The sequence below is a fragment of the Onychomys torridus genome, chromosome 7, assembly GCF_903995425.1.
Source record: "Onychomys torridus chromosome 7, mOncTor1.1, whole genome shotgun sequence".
Taxonomy (NCBI): domain Eukaryota; kingdom Metazoa; phylum Chordata; class Mammalia; order Rodentia; family Cricetidae; genus Onychomys; species Onychomys torridus.
This window is the reverse complement of record NC_050449.1, coordinates 98,529,843-98,546,071: the sequence shown is the minus strand read 5'-3', so window position 1 is coordinate 98,546,071 and position 16,229 is coordinate 98,529,843. Positions and strand designations below refer to the sequence as shown.

At 43.1% G+C, this 16,229-nt stretch overlaps 1 pseudogene; it reads left to right on the top strand.

The window, feature by feature from the left end:
- LOC118587649 overlaps positions 1 to 16,229 on the top strand; it is a 32,490-nt pseudogene that overhangs the window by 1,472 nt on the left and 14,789 nt on the right.

The following is a 16,229-nucleotide window of genomic DNA, read 5'->3' as shown; positions in this document are numbered from 1 at the left end:
AGGCTGGTTAATAGGAGGGGGGATTACATTAATCAGAATGCACTTCATACTTTATACATGAGTGAGATTGTCAGAAAAATTTTCAAGTAAAAAACATTTTTTCAAAGAGTCAACATTCACTGTTTTAACTTTTTAGTCATTTTTAAAAGCAAAGTCTCATTCTGTATTCCTGGCTGGCCTGAAATAGGGATCCTCCTGCCTCAACCGCCTGAGTGCTGTAATTACAGCTGTGCATCATGGTAAATAGGATAGGTTTTAACTGGGGCTGTGTTCGAATTCCCTTTCTATTGCTTTTGTGGTGGTTTGAATGAAAATGGGCCTCAAAAGCTGATCAATTAGGATGTCTACTCCCTAGCTGGTGGACTATTTAGGGAAGGATTAGGAGGTGTGGCCTTGTTGGAGGAGGTGTGTCACTGGGAGCAGGCTTTGAGGTTTATAATGTTTATCCCAGGCCGTGTTTCTATCTTCCTGCTTCCTGCAGACCAGGATGTGGCTCTCAGCTGTTTCTCCAGCACCATGCCTGCCTGTGTGTTGCCATGCTCCCTGCCATGATGATAAGGGCCTAAACCTCTGAGGCTGTAAGCCAGCCCCTACTTAAATGCTTTCTTTTTTTTAAGAGGGGGAGCAGTGGTTTTTAATATATTTTATAGAACTATCATTGCTATGATCTGTTTCAGAACGTTTTTGTTACACCAAAGATGAAAGCCTGAAGCTGTGAGCAGTCACCCCTAACTTCTCCCTTCCCTCCTAGAATGAGACAATCATACGTTATGTCCCTGTGAGATCTTGCTTATTGCGGACATTTCACGTGTGGAGAATAAAGCATGCACTCCGATTTCTTTCAATTTGCCCAACACTGACTGTCGCCATAGCTATGGTGTGTCAGCGCTCCATTTCTTGTTCTTGCCACCCATCCCCTTGTGTGGCTCTGCCACATTTTGTCATCCTGCTTGCCAGCTGGTGGATATCTGTTCCACTTCTTGGTTATTGTGAATAACGCCTCTAGGAGCATTTGTGTGTTAGACTTCATATCGGGATGTGTCTCAAATGAAAATGCCAAGGACAGGAAATGGAAACTCAAATCAGAACCCTGAGTTTAACATTTTGAGAGGCTGCCAAATTGTTTTCCAATGTGCTCACAGCGTTTACATTCCCACCAGCACAGTGTGAGGCTTCTGATTCCTCTGTGTCCTTTCTGACAGTGATATTATTCCTCTTTTAATTCTATAGCATCCTAGTATGTGCAAAGTGACATCTCCTTGTGGTTTGATTTGCATTCCCCCAAAGACTAATGGTGTTGAGTATCTTTTCATGTACCTGTTGGTCATTCATTCATCTTCTCTGGAAAACAAAAGTCTGTTTAAATCCTTTGTCAAAGTCTTAGGATGTGGCTTGGTGGTTGATTGCTTTGCCTGCTCAGACACTGTAGACAAACTTCTAAACAGTCTTATTAAATAAGAAACACAGAGCCAAACACAGAGGTGCAAGCCATAGAGATCAGAGCAATAGCCACCAACTAACCTTAGCTTACCACCTTATCATAGCTTCCCAAGAGAGCATTCCTGTCTAACCTGTGCCTTTATTGCCTTCCTGTTCTGCCTTCTCATTGGCTCTAAGCCCAGCCATATCACTTCCCTATCACTGTCTGTCTATACAGACCTCCAGGTCTCTATGGTTGGTAGTGGGATTAAAGGTGTGTGTTACCACTCTTGGCTCTGTCCTTGAATGCACAGAGACTCTGCCTGCCATGTGATTGGATTAAGAGTGAGTGCTACCACCGCCTGACTTCTGTTTATGGCTATGACCTCTGATCTCCAGGCAAACTTTATTTATTAACATACCAATAAAATATCACATTTCAGCACAAATAAAATATCACCACAGGGCACTCATTTAAATCCCTTGGAATCTAAGAATAAAGTCATAAATACTTTGTATTTAATTGTTTTTTCTTCTTTTAAATTTTTTAAACTTTTTAAGATTTATTTTATGTGTATGGGTGTTTTGCCTACATGTGTGTATGTGCACCACATGAATGCCTCATGCCTATGGAGATCAGAAGGCATCAGATTCCTTGGTACTAGAATTACAAGTTAGATATGATTGTGAACCACCACATGGATGCTGGACTCAAACCCAGGTCCTCTGCAAGAGCAAGCACACTAAATCTCTGAGCCAGCTGTGTGTAAGTGTGCACGCCTTTAATCCCAGCATGTGGGAGGCAGAGACAGGCGGACCTCTGTGAGTTTGGGGCCTTTCTGGTCTACATAATGAGGCCCTGTCTCAAAAAATGATTAAGAGCAGACTCATAAGACACTTACGATTATAGCATTCTGGAAGTGCATCCTCACTTTTAGGCTAAAGTTTACAATCCTCAGCTTATTGACAGGATGGCTTCTAGAAAAGGGAGAGTCTATTTTCTTTAAGGGTGTGGCTCTGGACTGTTGTTCATGTTCTAATGGATAGCCAGGTGATATTTTAACATTGTATCTATAGTTCTGATTCATACATTGTAAAAATGCTTTAAACGTTTCTGAAACGGTCCTATGAAAAACCATAATGGCAACACAAATTGGACTCTGTGGGTTACAGAGAGAGAGGGAAAGAGGGAGGGAGAGAGGGAGGGGGAGAGGGAGGGAGGAAGCTAGGAGCAGGTGTAGAGGTGAGGTGGCTCTGGGAGAGGGGAAGGTGGAATTAAAGTGATTCTCAAAGGATTCTTTTTTTAATTCTCAGCTTGGCCTAAGACTCTGCATGATTTGACCCCGACTTTCCCCCACCACAGCCGGCATCACCCACTGTCCCTCTCAGTCCCCAACTCTGGCCTTCTCCTTTTTTATAACCAAGCACAAAGCCTCCATATTCATTCTTCATTCACCTTCTAACGCTCTTTCTCCTTATCCAAAATCTGCCCATATTTATTTCAGTCCCAAATCAAATGTAAACACCTCAGGAAGGTCTTTCCCCATTGCCCCCTGTATTAGTCAGGGTCCTCTAGAGGAGCAGAACTTACAGAACAAATACACGTACATACATATAAATATATATGGGGGTTATTAAAATGGCTTAGTGTGATCCAGCTAGTCCAACAATCAATGGCTGTCTACCAACAGAAGGTCCAAGAGTCCATTAGTTGTTTAATCCACGAGGCTGGATGTCTCAGCTGGTCTTCAGTATATGCTGGAATCCTAAAGAAGTAGGCTTTAGTGCCAGTGAAGGAATGGACCTGCTAACGAGACTGAGAACAAGCAGGCAAAGAGAGAGGCTTCCTTTTTCCATGTCCTTTATCTAGGCTTCCAGCCGAAGACATGGCTTATAATAAAGGTGGATTTTCTCACCTCAAAAGATCTGGATTAAAGATGTGTCTTTCCACTCAAAGATCCAGATTAGAAGTAGATCTTCCCACTTCAAATAACCCCTCACAGATATGTCCATTCATTTGGGAGGTTTAGTCAATTCCAGGTATAGTCAAGTTGACACCCCTGTGACATTCTTAGAGGTCATGCACTTTCTCGGCACTTAACTATCCCTGAAATCACTGGATGTGGGGAAGTAATTATTTGTGTAACATATCCTTCCCCTACAGACCTAGATGGTTCTTGTTCAGGGCCTCTTCACCCCTACAACAGTGTCTGATATTGAAAAAATTGTTGAATTAATAAACATGGCCTTTATGGGGTTTATGACCACTAAGGATAAAAATATGTGTTCCAGGACTAGGGATGTTTGCCATACTTATATGAATTAATACAAGCACACAAATTACTAGGGGAGCTTTTAATATCATATGTATATCTCTGACTTATAGCATGTATATGAATGCTTTGAACATCTTTCTAAACAGTATTATGAAAATCCAGTACATTCATCATGATGTAGATGACTCCTACTTTTCTCCATTTGCACTTCCTTATGGTTTCACTTTGTGAAATAACTCATGAAATATTTTTGATGCGCACGCGTGTGTGTGTGTGTGTGTGTGTGTGTGTGTGTGTGTCTGTGTGTGTTTGGTTTTGGTTTGGTTGGTCGAGGTTTTGGGGTTTCATTTGCTTGCTTTGTGTTTAGTTTTTGTTTTCTTTTTTGAGACAGAGATCACCATGTAACTCTGGGCATTCTGGAACTCACTATACAGACCAGGCTGGCCTCAAACCCACAGAGATCCACCTGCCTCTGCCTCTGAAGTACACCACCATATCCAGTTTTTGTTTTTTGTTTTGTTTTATTGTTTTAGTGTTTTTAATATACAGTGATTGAATTTTCTTTTATTTCCTCTCTTTTCTATTCTTTTCCCTTCCTACCTTTCCGTTCTCCTTCCCTGGTTCTGTTTTGGAGTACTCAAGATTGACCCTATGGCTTTGCACATGCTTTATAAGCCAACTATACGTACCACTGAACTATATCCACAGCTTCTCAGTGTCTGCGCCCTGCAGGGACAGTGGCTCGCCCATGGCTGTGTAGATGGAAACTCTTGCCCTCATCATTCCCCACCCTATCCTTTAGCCCCTCCCACAATACTACATGCAATAAAGGTTGGGAGGGGTGGGTGAATACTCAGGTGGGCATCCCGTGGCCCACCCTGCCCCTTCCTTCTATGAGGGAACATTGACAGTCAACAGGTCCAGCTGTGGTGATCCTTTTTCTCACAGGCTCAGGAGAAATCATGAAAATGGTAGCAGTTTGGCCCCAAGGACAGTCCTGTACAACACTTATGAATAAGTAACTCATAATCATGAATTCATAAGCATGGGAACCAGCAAACATAGGTCCATTCTCTAGCCAGTAGCTGCACATCTTCCTTGAGTCAACACACCCCAAATGTCCCTTTCTGCAGAGAAGAGACTTTTTTCTGAGGGTTGCTGTTCATTCAGGACCATGTCTCCCGCCGTTTGACTGGGTTTTGCTATTGCATGAGGTTCAGGCAGAAATTATACATTTAATTTTCATGTCAGTGTCATTAAGAAGTGATTGGCCTCCACTTTCTCTTTCTCTTTCAGCTGAGATGCAGTGAACTTCAAAGCCCCCTTAATGAGGTGCTACAGGATGGCAGGAGCCTGTGTTTGTGTATTACAGCCTAGAAAAAGACTATCTGTTAAACATGCAAAATTATGTGAGATTTTTGGCATAAGCAAAAGTAAATTGTTAAGTCAAGAATCTGCAGTCTTGAAGTTTATTCCTTCAGCAGTTAGCCTTGCCTCTCCAGGTTCATTCATCGGATTCATTCCTATCCATTAGTAGCTCTTCCTGGCCGCTTACCCCACCAGGGCCCGTCCTGTCCCTGTGAGGTATCCAAATGGACTCTGCTCTCTTTGAATTCTAAGAAAAGGGAGGATTTTAAAAAAATAATCTCCATTGTAAACACCACATGCAAACAATCCCACATGTAAAATGTCATTCATCATTATTACCTTGCAGCCTGTAGCATAGTAATTGGTTCCCACAATGATAGTCAGTAGAATCTTTAAATCATTGGTTGAGAAGTTATGGGGTAAAAGAATATTTGCATCTCATACAACTGTGGTAATAATTAGAGATCACTTTTTACATTCCCAAGGATCCATGTTGTCAGGATTGGTGGTAAGCACCTTTACCTGCTGGGCCATCTCTCTGATCCTGAAATATTAATTTTGAAAGCTAGCATTTGCATAGGACTTAAAATATGCTAAACATTAAATCATTTAAACTGTATTCCCATTCTATGAAATACTTATTCTTTTTTTTTTAAGTTTTACTTATTATTGTGTGTGTGCATATGATGGGGAACACACCACACACACACACACACACACACACACACACACACACACACACAGGTGGGTGTATAACATGTCACATATGGAAGTCAGAGGACAACCCTTGGGAGTCAATTCCTTCCTTACACCACAGGACCTGGGATTGAACTCAGGTCATCAGTCTCGCACAACAAGCTCTTTTACCTGCCCAGCCATCCTGCCGACCCAACCTTTTCTATTCCCATTTTCCAGCTGACAAAATGAAGGTACAGAGAGTTATTAAGTTATAAATTACATATAAATTATAAGAGTTACTATGATCATCTCCCCGGTAGGTCAAACTCTGAAACATTGGTATGCTAGATAAGAACTGTGGTGTGTTTAAGAAACTAGGTGCTAGATTTACTGGCAATTTTATGCATTAGTAGTGATTTGTGTGCACGGCTGCACAATGTCCAAGCACATGCCTGCAGAAACTGTAGGACAACAACGAGCGTCCCCTTCTGTCACTCTGCATCACTGAACCTGGAGCTCACCTTTTTTTTTTTTTTAATTTTATTTTTTCCCATTTAGGCTGGCTAGCCAGCAAGCCCCAGTTGACCTTCCTGTGTTGGCCCTAGCCAGTACTGGGGTCACAGGTGTGTGTGGCCACCGCTGGCTTTTTACTCAGGTGCTGTGGACCCACACTCAGATCTTCCTTCTCTGTGTGGTTCCATGTAAATACCGTGCCGTTTTGTAGAAGACCCTTCAGCAGCCACAGATGTTGTCATCTGAGAACAACTCTGAAACTAGTCCCCCAGGGACATAGAAGAAGAAATGAATGTTTATTCATCCATGCTGTTTCAGGCCTGTAGATACTCTATAATGGGAGGATACACATAACATTGGAAACTGGGATGTGTATGTTAATAGGTATGATCAAGTGGTGGAGGCTATGAGTCTATAGAAGGCCTTCGTATAGGTAATGCACATTTTTTTTATTTGTTTTTTGAGACAGGGTTTCTCTGTGTAGCTTTGTGCCTTTCCTGGAACTCACTTTGTAGACCAGGCTGGCCTCGAACTCATCAAGATCTGCCTGCCTCTGCCTCCCAAGTGCTGGGATTAAAGGCATGCGCCACCACCCAGCAGCACACACACTTTTGATTAAGAGTCTGAATAAGATGACTATAACACACACACACACACACACACAAACACACACACACACACACACACACACACACACGGGAGTGGGGGGAGACCTCATTCTCTAAGTTCTATGACTCTAGCCAACCCTGACTAATACAAAAGCTTTAAACAGTCAACAGTCCTGATTGCTACACTGTTGGCTGGATTTCTATTGTTTGTACCTGCAGATCTTCCTTTGCTGATACAGTGCTGTAGAGAAAAAGTTAACTCATTTATCTTGTTCTAGAACTGTTAAAGTCATTTAATTCCAGGGGACGTCATTGTGCAGAGTTTGCAATTATACTGGAGATGGCTTTTAGATTCCAGTCTGACCTTTACAGTTCTCTTGTTTGTAGCAGGTGGTTGTACCCATGTGGCTTGAAAAATAGAGCTAAACCCATGGCCTTTAGTTCGTGTGTCTTGCGCAGCTGCAAGTGGTTTGCTGGGGAGAATGAAAATGGCCCAGAAATGTTAATTGATTCAGCTTGACAGTGCTTGCCACATCATAAATCAATAGCACGATGTTTGTGGGAGCAAGGGATAAGATGGTGCCATGGAGGAAGGGGATGGGGCTTTGGGGATAGGGTAGTGGGCTTATTTTGTTTTGTTTCTAACATACCTCAGGAGGGTGAAGGTTTGTCGTCATCATAGGATGCTTGTCTGTGGTGGGGAAGGGTGGGTGGCATCAATATCATGAACTAATCCTGATTCCAATCAATACCAGGGTTTAACTTTAAAATACACACATATACGCACACATGCATGAACATGTGTGCGCGTGCACACACACACACACACACACACACACACACACACAATTCTCTCTTCTGGCTTCTGAGACTCTGAGATCATACAGTGATAGGTTGTCTATGCTCCATGATGTCTGTATCTTTAGGCAGAGACTTACACACTGAGGTTGAAACCAGCTGATAAAGGGTTTTTCCATAGGTTTGGAGGTTGGTCCTGGGTGTGGAAGAACCCTCCATGTCAGGACTGTCAGCCAAAGTACCCACACATAAACTTCCCATGGCTTCTCTCACAATATGGCAGACGGGTTCTGAGGGTAACTACCCAGAAATTAGTTAGAAGCTGTGTTGCTTCCTATAACCTAACTTCGGTGAGGTGATGTCTTATCCACTGTTATATAGTAGGGGAAACATTTTACAAAGGTATAACCAGACTCACAGGAAAGGAATACAGACCCTCCTTCTTCAACACACACACACACACACACACACACACACACACACACACACTCCTATCAATTGAGGCGTATCAGGGCCACTTTATGGAAAAAGCTAGAAGAATCACATATTCGAGTGAGTGTGTGTGTGTGTGTATCTCTAGCCAGGTTTGGTAGTGAACACTTTTAATTCCAACACTCAGGAGGCAGATGCAGGTGGATCTCTATGAGTCTGAAGGCAAACTGGTCTAGATAGTGAGTTTTAGCCAGCAAGGACTACATAGTGAGACTTAGTCTCAAAACCACACACACACACACACACACACACAATATGTGTGTGTGTGTGTGTGTGTGTGTGTGTGTGTGTAAGAGAGAGAGAGAGAGAGAGAGAGAGAGAGAGAGAGAGAGACATGCACTGTCTTTGAAAAGAACCAGCTCTCACACCATCATCCTACCCTACTTTGGTAATGAACAGCCATGCTGCATACATAGATGGTTTGTTTTTATTAGTAATATCCACAGACAAGAAGGTTGAACTTATTTGCTACTGGCATCTAGTTAGAGATTTGCTAAAATATCCCATAAAGTATAGAATATTAGCTCCAGGGATAAAAGGGAGGAGGGAAGTCCTGCCTTAGGATGTTTGCCACTATACCAGTTCAGAATGGACAATAGGCAGAGAGGCCTACAGAAAACAGAAAAGAGGGGTGGGGAGATGGCTCAGCCATTAAAGTGCTTCTTGAGGAGACACGATGAGCTTAGCTCAACACCCTGGAGTTACCGATGCATACTATCTGTGGTGGTTTGAATGTAATTGGCACTATTAGGAGGTGTGGCCTTGTCGGAGTAGGTGTGGCCCTATTGGAGGAAGTGTGTCACTGCAGAGGCGGGCTTTGAGGTTTCCTATGTTCAAGATACCACCCAGTGTCTGAGTCTACTTCCTGTTGCCTGCAAGATGTAGAACTCTCAGCTCTTTCTCCAGCACCAATTCTGCCTGCACACTGCCATGTCCCACCATGATGACAATGGACTGAACCTCTGAAACTGTAAGCCAGCCCAATTAAGTGTTTTCCTTTATAAGAGCTGCTGTGGTCATGGTGTCTCTTCACAGCAATAGAAACCCTGACTAAGACCCTATCACACCCAGCTTTTTCCTAGTGCTGAAGAGGCAGAGACAGGGGGAATCCCTGGGGCTTGCTGGCTAGCCAGTCTATCTGAATTTGTGAGCTTCAGGTTTAGCAAGTGACCTTTCTCAAAAGATTAGAGTGATTGAGGGAGACAATTGAGGTTGATCTCTGACCTACACACACACACACACACACACACACACACACACACACACACACATCTGTACATATATGCACACACAAATACATGTATACACAAACACATTGAAAGCCTTCCAACTGAAATACCTAATTTGATTTTGGTATTTACATACTATGTGGTCTATAATGGACAGAGCTTCTTTGCTGACCCCATGTGTAATGTGCTGAACACTGTGACAGCTGTCTGTGAACTAAGGGAGCTCCCTAAGTGTACAGCCTGTGATTTGTGCCTAGTATACTTTTACACTCAGAAGGTACTTTGTCACAGCATTGCTTCACACTCAGTGCTATGTATTCACATGCTGCTTAAAAGAGTATTTGTCTTGAAAATTGCTTTCTGTTAGGTTGACATTTCTTCCATATCCTGAAATCTAAGCATGGGGGAAGTACACAGTCTTAAGGTAGGGCATGAGAAGATGTCATGTTCTTAGGAAGCCTTACACAACTCCGCCTTTTACTGACGATTACACACACCCCTGACTTTGCTGTTTATCCTTTATCACGGTGGTCATTCCTTGTAACTAAAAAGATTCTCATGAAGCTGAAGTCCTCAGGTTTTCCTGGCCCTCCTCAGCATGGCCCACTGGCCACATACAAAGCAATTCTAACTCACCAATCAGCCTTTTTCCATTTGATAACATCAGCTGTTTTGCCCAGGGCTGCTTCTTCTCCCTCTTTTGATGAACAATAGCTGAAATAATGGCTCAATTCACTTTTAAAAAATCTATTCCTGGTGCCTTCTGCAGTCCAATCCAATATTAACCCAAGCCTTTCCTAATTAAACTGAGGCCATTCAATTATGCATGTTAGTACTGTGATGATTTTTAACAGTATCAAAGTGAAAAAGATTCATTAGAAAATTACTTAAAGCAAAGGAATGAAGGAAAGTTCAGAGGAAAGCAAATTCAGATCTTTGAATATCCTGTCTTAAATATATTTCCAGTCTCTTTAGGGAGCCCAGGAGAGTCCACTGAGTGTCATCCTAACACGATCCGACGAATCTCGAGCCTGTAAATGTGATTTGGGGAGAAATGCTGGAAATACACCATCGGCTGCAGAGAACAGTGAAGCCATGTAGGACTCAAAGCCAGGAAGATTCTTGTGTGTTCAGAACTTCCCTGGGACTTCTCAGTTGTCCTCTTAGGAACAATCATATCTTTCAACATGAGAAGAGATGTCACAACAGTTTTTATGTTTTTAAATGTTTAAGGTAAAATCGTCACAACAAATAATTGAACAATAGGAAAAAATGCCTTTTCTTCCTTGGGGGATGGGAATGGGCCAAATGAGCAGAATTCCACCAGGGGGCAGGGCATCTCAGTGCAGGGCCAGAGCTGATGGTGACAGAACTCCACTTACGAAGGTGGTAGGTACTACAAGCAACACAAATACCACAAGCACGGAAAACTCTGGCAACATAATGTTAAGTAAAAAGAAAGAGAGAGAGAGAGAGAGAGAGAGAGAGAGAGAGAGAGAGAGAGAGAGAATTCAGACGCTCCCTACATAATTACTCACGTCTGTGAGCAAGTGTGGGGGTGTCCCAGTGAAGAACCAAATCTGGGTTTTAGGGCTGGGATTCATTCTCAGATGAGTTGCTTAAAACCTCTTGGAATTTAGTTTCTTCTTTTGTAAAACAGAAACAAGGAGGCCACCAGGACTGCTGTGGTGAGTACTGGAAAGTGTTAGGCATCTGCTGTTGCTCGGTAGCAACCAAAGGATGATGTCAGTGACAAACGTACTGAAAAAGTGACACAGGATAGTGTGGGGATGTTAGAGTGGTACAGTGCCTTGCCTGACCTACCTGAAGCCATGGGTTTAAGTCTCGGCATCATACAAATGGTGAGGTGGTGCGTGACTGCAATGCCATCACAACCCAGGAAGCAGGGGCAGGAGAATCAGAGGTTCGAGACCATCCTTGACTACATAGTAAGTTTGAGACCAGCATGGGCTACATGAGAACCTTGTCTTAAAAAAACAACACAGGAAAATAAAATAATGTTAGTCATTGGACTGGATTGTACATAGGATTATTGTGTCAGTTTGTCTTATTGAATTTACAATCAAATTTATGATATAATTTATCTTTAAATATTTTTATGAGTCCATTTTCCCCTAAGAACATTAAGCCCCAGGGAGAATTTTTTATTTTAATGTCTAGAACATCATTATTGTATTTTTATTATTTATTTTCATTTCCTAATAGAATGATCTGCTGACATACTAATGAAAAATGGAATATAGAGATAACTTGTCTCTTTAATACCTTTAAATATTTTTTCCTCCCTAGAGTATGGCCTAGCATATTTCTCCTACAATGTTCAGTGAAAGAAAATTTCATCTGATGAAAATAGGAATATTTAATGCATTTCCAGGCATGGCAATTACTTCTTATGAAATGATTACTTAAGTATAAATTCCAGTAATCCTTAGCAGTTCTTTTACAAAATAGTCATACGTTCCAGATGCAACAGGGAGATGCTTAACTGAAGGCTAAAATAGTCCATCTCTGACAATGAAAGGTCATTCAGAATAAAGATTTAATGCCTCCGAAATTACAGTGTGAGTCAAATGGAAATATTTAATTTATAAAACCTTGATTTATATATGTTCACTCTGTTCTTAGCCTTTTGAAAGTAGCTGACTCACACACCTGTCAAGTGAATAAGATCAATGACAGAGCAGCCCTAGGCATTCCTGCTACCGCAGGCACTAGTCTACATTACAGATGCTGCTCCTGCATCATGGCTATCCTCAACATCTCTGAGACGATCACCATCACCACCTCCGATACCACCACTACATCCCCTGCTCCCCTTTAGAAAAACAACCCATCCTACTTATTTGATCCTACCTGGCCAAGTAATTGAGAGAACTGGTTAGGGAGTAAATGACAATATATTCTTACAAAACTAGAGGTGCCATGTACCCACCCCATGCTATACTCCTGGAACATGAGGCTTATCATGATCACTAGAAAATATAGTCAGAGCAGGAAGATGAGAAGCTGTGTTTCTACCAGCCACCTGTCACAGATGTGCTCTGGAAGATCCTAAGCAAGCTCTCATCACTAATGTACTCCAAAAACCAAGGGCATCCATGAGAGTCTGATGCTGTAATTTTAAAAGCCCCATAGGTAATTCCGATGATTCTTCATGCTTGACAACTATGAGCTATAGATGACCATCTCACTACATCTCCAGGACTGGCATCACATCACTCCCTGACCTAAGTATTCTTTGATTGATTGATGGCAATAGGACCAGAACACAAGTCCTTGAGAGTCTGAAACCACCTAGTTCCTCACTGCCCAGGGAAACAGCAATCTAAATCTCAATAGTTGAGCCTGAAACATGATTGGCACAAGAACTCTGTGGCCATCCAATCCTCATTTTTGTTCACTGAGAGGACCTAACAGTTTCTGCTTGAGCTCCAGAATGTGAAAGAGCAGTCTGGGGCTGGAGCGCACATGTACATGCACACATACTGGATATGTCTTCTCTCCACTATTTTTCCCTTCCTTTCATGTATCAGCTACTGCCTCTCTGATCAGGAAGGAAGTCATCCCTTTCTATGGAAGAGCCAACCACACAGTCTCTGATTTTAGAAGTATTTCTGTTTCAGTGGAGGTACTTAGAGATCTCAAAAAACATTTCACCCGTCTTCTCTTACTGATCTTCTAGCGCCCATTTACTTGACAGTGTGCAAATCTAGGTTCAGAGTTCCTCCATTCTCTAGCTGCTGAGATCGAGATCATACCCCTGCGGTGAAAGGCCAGGCTGGGCAGCATGGCATTTGGACACAACTTACTGCAACTCTCCACTAAGAACATTTCCTTTTACAACACTTAAAGGGCCAACCTGCACCAAGATGAGGTACATGTAGCAGAAGAATCACAAACTGAAGGACAAGCCAGCAGGCACACAGAAACTCAAAGTGGGAGCATCCATTCAACCTGCTCTCATTGTTAATCCCCTTACCCAAGCCAAAGGCCACTTCCGGTCTGCCCACCCATTGCCTCTTCTCTCAGCCACTTTCTTCATACCTTCTAAAAAGTTCCCATGATTCTCTCTGGCTGCCAAGACCCTCTCCTCTGCCCCATACCTCCATGCCAAGCCCTGTTGAACCAAGATAGAAAAGATGTAGTGAGCTCCTAAGAACATCTACAATCCCTTCAGTGTTTGCTTCCCTGAAGAGGGAGTAACTGGAGTCAGGGAATTCTGCCTAGCATCTTGCAAACAGAATATACCAGAAAATGTAATGTTAATGAACAAAGAAGGTAAAAACAAATCCATCCTCTATCAGTCCCTTGAAATGGCTGACTTGCCTGTGCATTGTCCCAGGGATGGCAAAGGAAAGGTTAATAGCTGGTGACACTCTCTCCAGATATGCTCACAATACCCTCTCACACCTCCAGACGTGACATTGACTTGTATATACCTCTTTGTTTGGATTTCTCATTCAGCCATAGTGAGTCCCATGCCACACCCTTCTTTTGTTCTCCATGACAGCTCCACCTCTTGTCCTCATCTGCCAGGTTGAGTGGCCTCTCTGTGCTGGCCTTAGTCTCTCAGTAACAGGAGAAAACAGAATGTGTGGCTTTAAAGCAAGATGAAGCTTGTGACCAAGATTCTTCATCCTTAGTTTAGAATCTTAGATTCAGGGTAGCTGTGTATCATAGCTGACTATGGATTCCAGGAGAGACCTAACCCATAAAAAAGCTAATTTCCCCATGTCCAAGAAGGCTAAGCTCTCTGTCGGCAGCAATTAATACCCATCTGTGTTTTTTTACTAATGCAGATCCAGTGTGTAGGTCAGGACTTGGCAGGGTGACAGAGGGTATCTTTGTCCAGGGGCAAAAATTTATTAGAGGGACGTGAAGAGAGATGGGTAGATGTTCTTTGAATTGTGGTAAGACATCTCTCAGGGAGTTTTATGAGTAGACATGTTTTAAACGTGGCTGGTTTTAATGGTCTCTGACTTTTCTGAGGGTGACCTTTGAATTCCCTCCTCAAATCCTGAAGCGGGAGTTAACATTATGCGAGGCTTTCAAAGACTTCAGCTCTTCCTGCCTGGCTTTAATTATCTCTCCCTGGTTGTGAATTTTGGCAAAGGTACAAAAGTGCTACTGCCCTGCCTGTGAGCTGGTCACTCCTGGGGAGATGGATAAATCATTCTTGGTCCAGCCAGAATCCTCATCATGCTTTAGAGTCGCTGATGTGTGGGATGCAAATTAGTGGTGCAACCAGAGAAGCAAGGTAGAGAGGATGCAGGCTGCGTGCCAAGTGGGCCAAAGCTCTGGCAGCGTTTAGTGATAAATATCAGTCCTAGGCATGCTTTCAGCATAGAAGTCTGGCCTATTAATCCAGTAGCTGGGACAAGTGAGTCACTCTCTTTTAGGCCACCCATGTGGTTGAATCATCAAGACTAGGTCACCCTTCCTGGAGTCTCTCATTAAGGCTTTGTGACTGTTCCTCTTTTATTATTATTATTATTATTATTATTATTATTATTATTAAGAGATTTTTTTATTAGTTTTTACATATCAACCACAGATTCCCCTGTCCTCCCTCCTCCTACCCTCCAGCCTTCTCCCCCAACCTATCCCTCATTCCCACCTTCTCCCTCCCCCCCCCCCAAAGTCAGCAGAGCCTGGTATATTCAGATGAGGCAGGTCTAAGCCCCTCCTCCCTGCACCAAAGCTGAGCAAATGTCTCAGCATAGGTACTAGGTTCCAAAAAGCTGGCTCGTGCACTAAGGACAGGTCCCGGTCCCACTGCCTGGGGGCCCCCTAAACAGTTCAAGCTAAACAACTGTCTCACTTGTCCAGAGGGCCTAGTCCAGTACCATGGGGGCTCCTCAGCTATTGGTCCACAGTTCATGTGTTTCCTTCCACTAGTTTGGCTAGTTGTCTCTGTACTTCTTCCAATCATGGTCTCGATATTTCTTGTTCATATAATCACTCCTCTCTCTTTTGTCAACTGGACTCCTGGAGCTCCGCCTGGAACCCAGCTGTGGATCTCTGCATCTGCTTCCATCAGTCAGTCACTGGATGAGGGAGGGTTCTATGATGTCAGTTAGGGTATTCAGCTATCCGATCACCAGAGTAGGTCAGTTCAGGCACCCTGTCGACCATTGCCAATAGTCTATAGTGGAGTCATCTTTGTAGATTCCTAGGGACCTCTCTACACTCTGCGGTGACTGTTCCTCTTGATTGTCAACTTGATTGGCTTGAGAAGTGCCTACATTGATCAAGTGCCCCTCATGAGGGTGTGTCTGCAAAGGAGCTTCCAGATTAGCCTGACTAAGAAAGAAACACCCACCTTGACTGTGGGTGACACCTTCCCCTAAGCTGTAGCCTGGAGGGAATGAAAAGGGGGAAATGGGGAGCCTGCTAAAGCAGGTATTCTTCTCTCCTTGTCCCTCTCTCCCCACATCCCCTGCTTTCTGGCTGCCACAGGGTGAGCTGTTCTGCTCCCACCACATTCCTCAAAACTCTGAAACCAGGATGAAAGTAATTCTTCCTCCATTAAATTATTTCACTCATTTTGTCACAGAGACAAAAAGAAGAAGAAGAAGAAGAAGAAGAAGAAGAAGAAGAAGAAGAAGAAGAAGAAGAAAAACATGACTAACACAGCTGTTGAACAGGATGATATAATTTTACATCTCCCAGGTACCCTGGCTAGTTTTATTGTCAACTTGGTACAACCAAGAGTCACTTGAGAAGAGGGAATCTCAACTGAGAGATTGCTCAGACCAAACTGACCTATGGCCATGACTGTGGGGAGTTATCCTGATTGTTGATGTGGGGGGTGCTGCCCCTGAGCA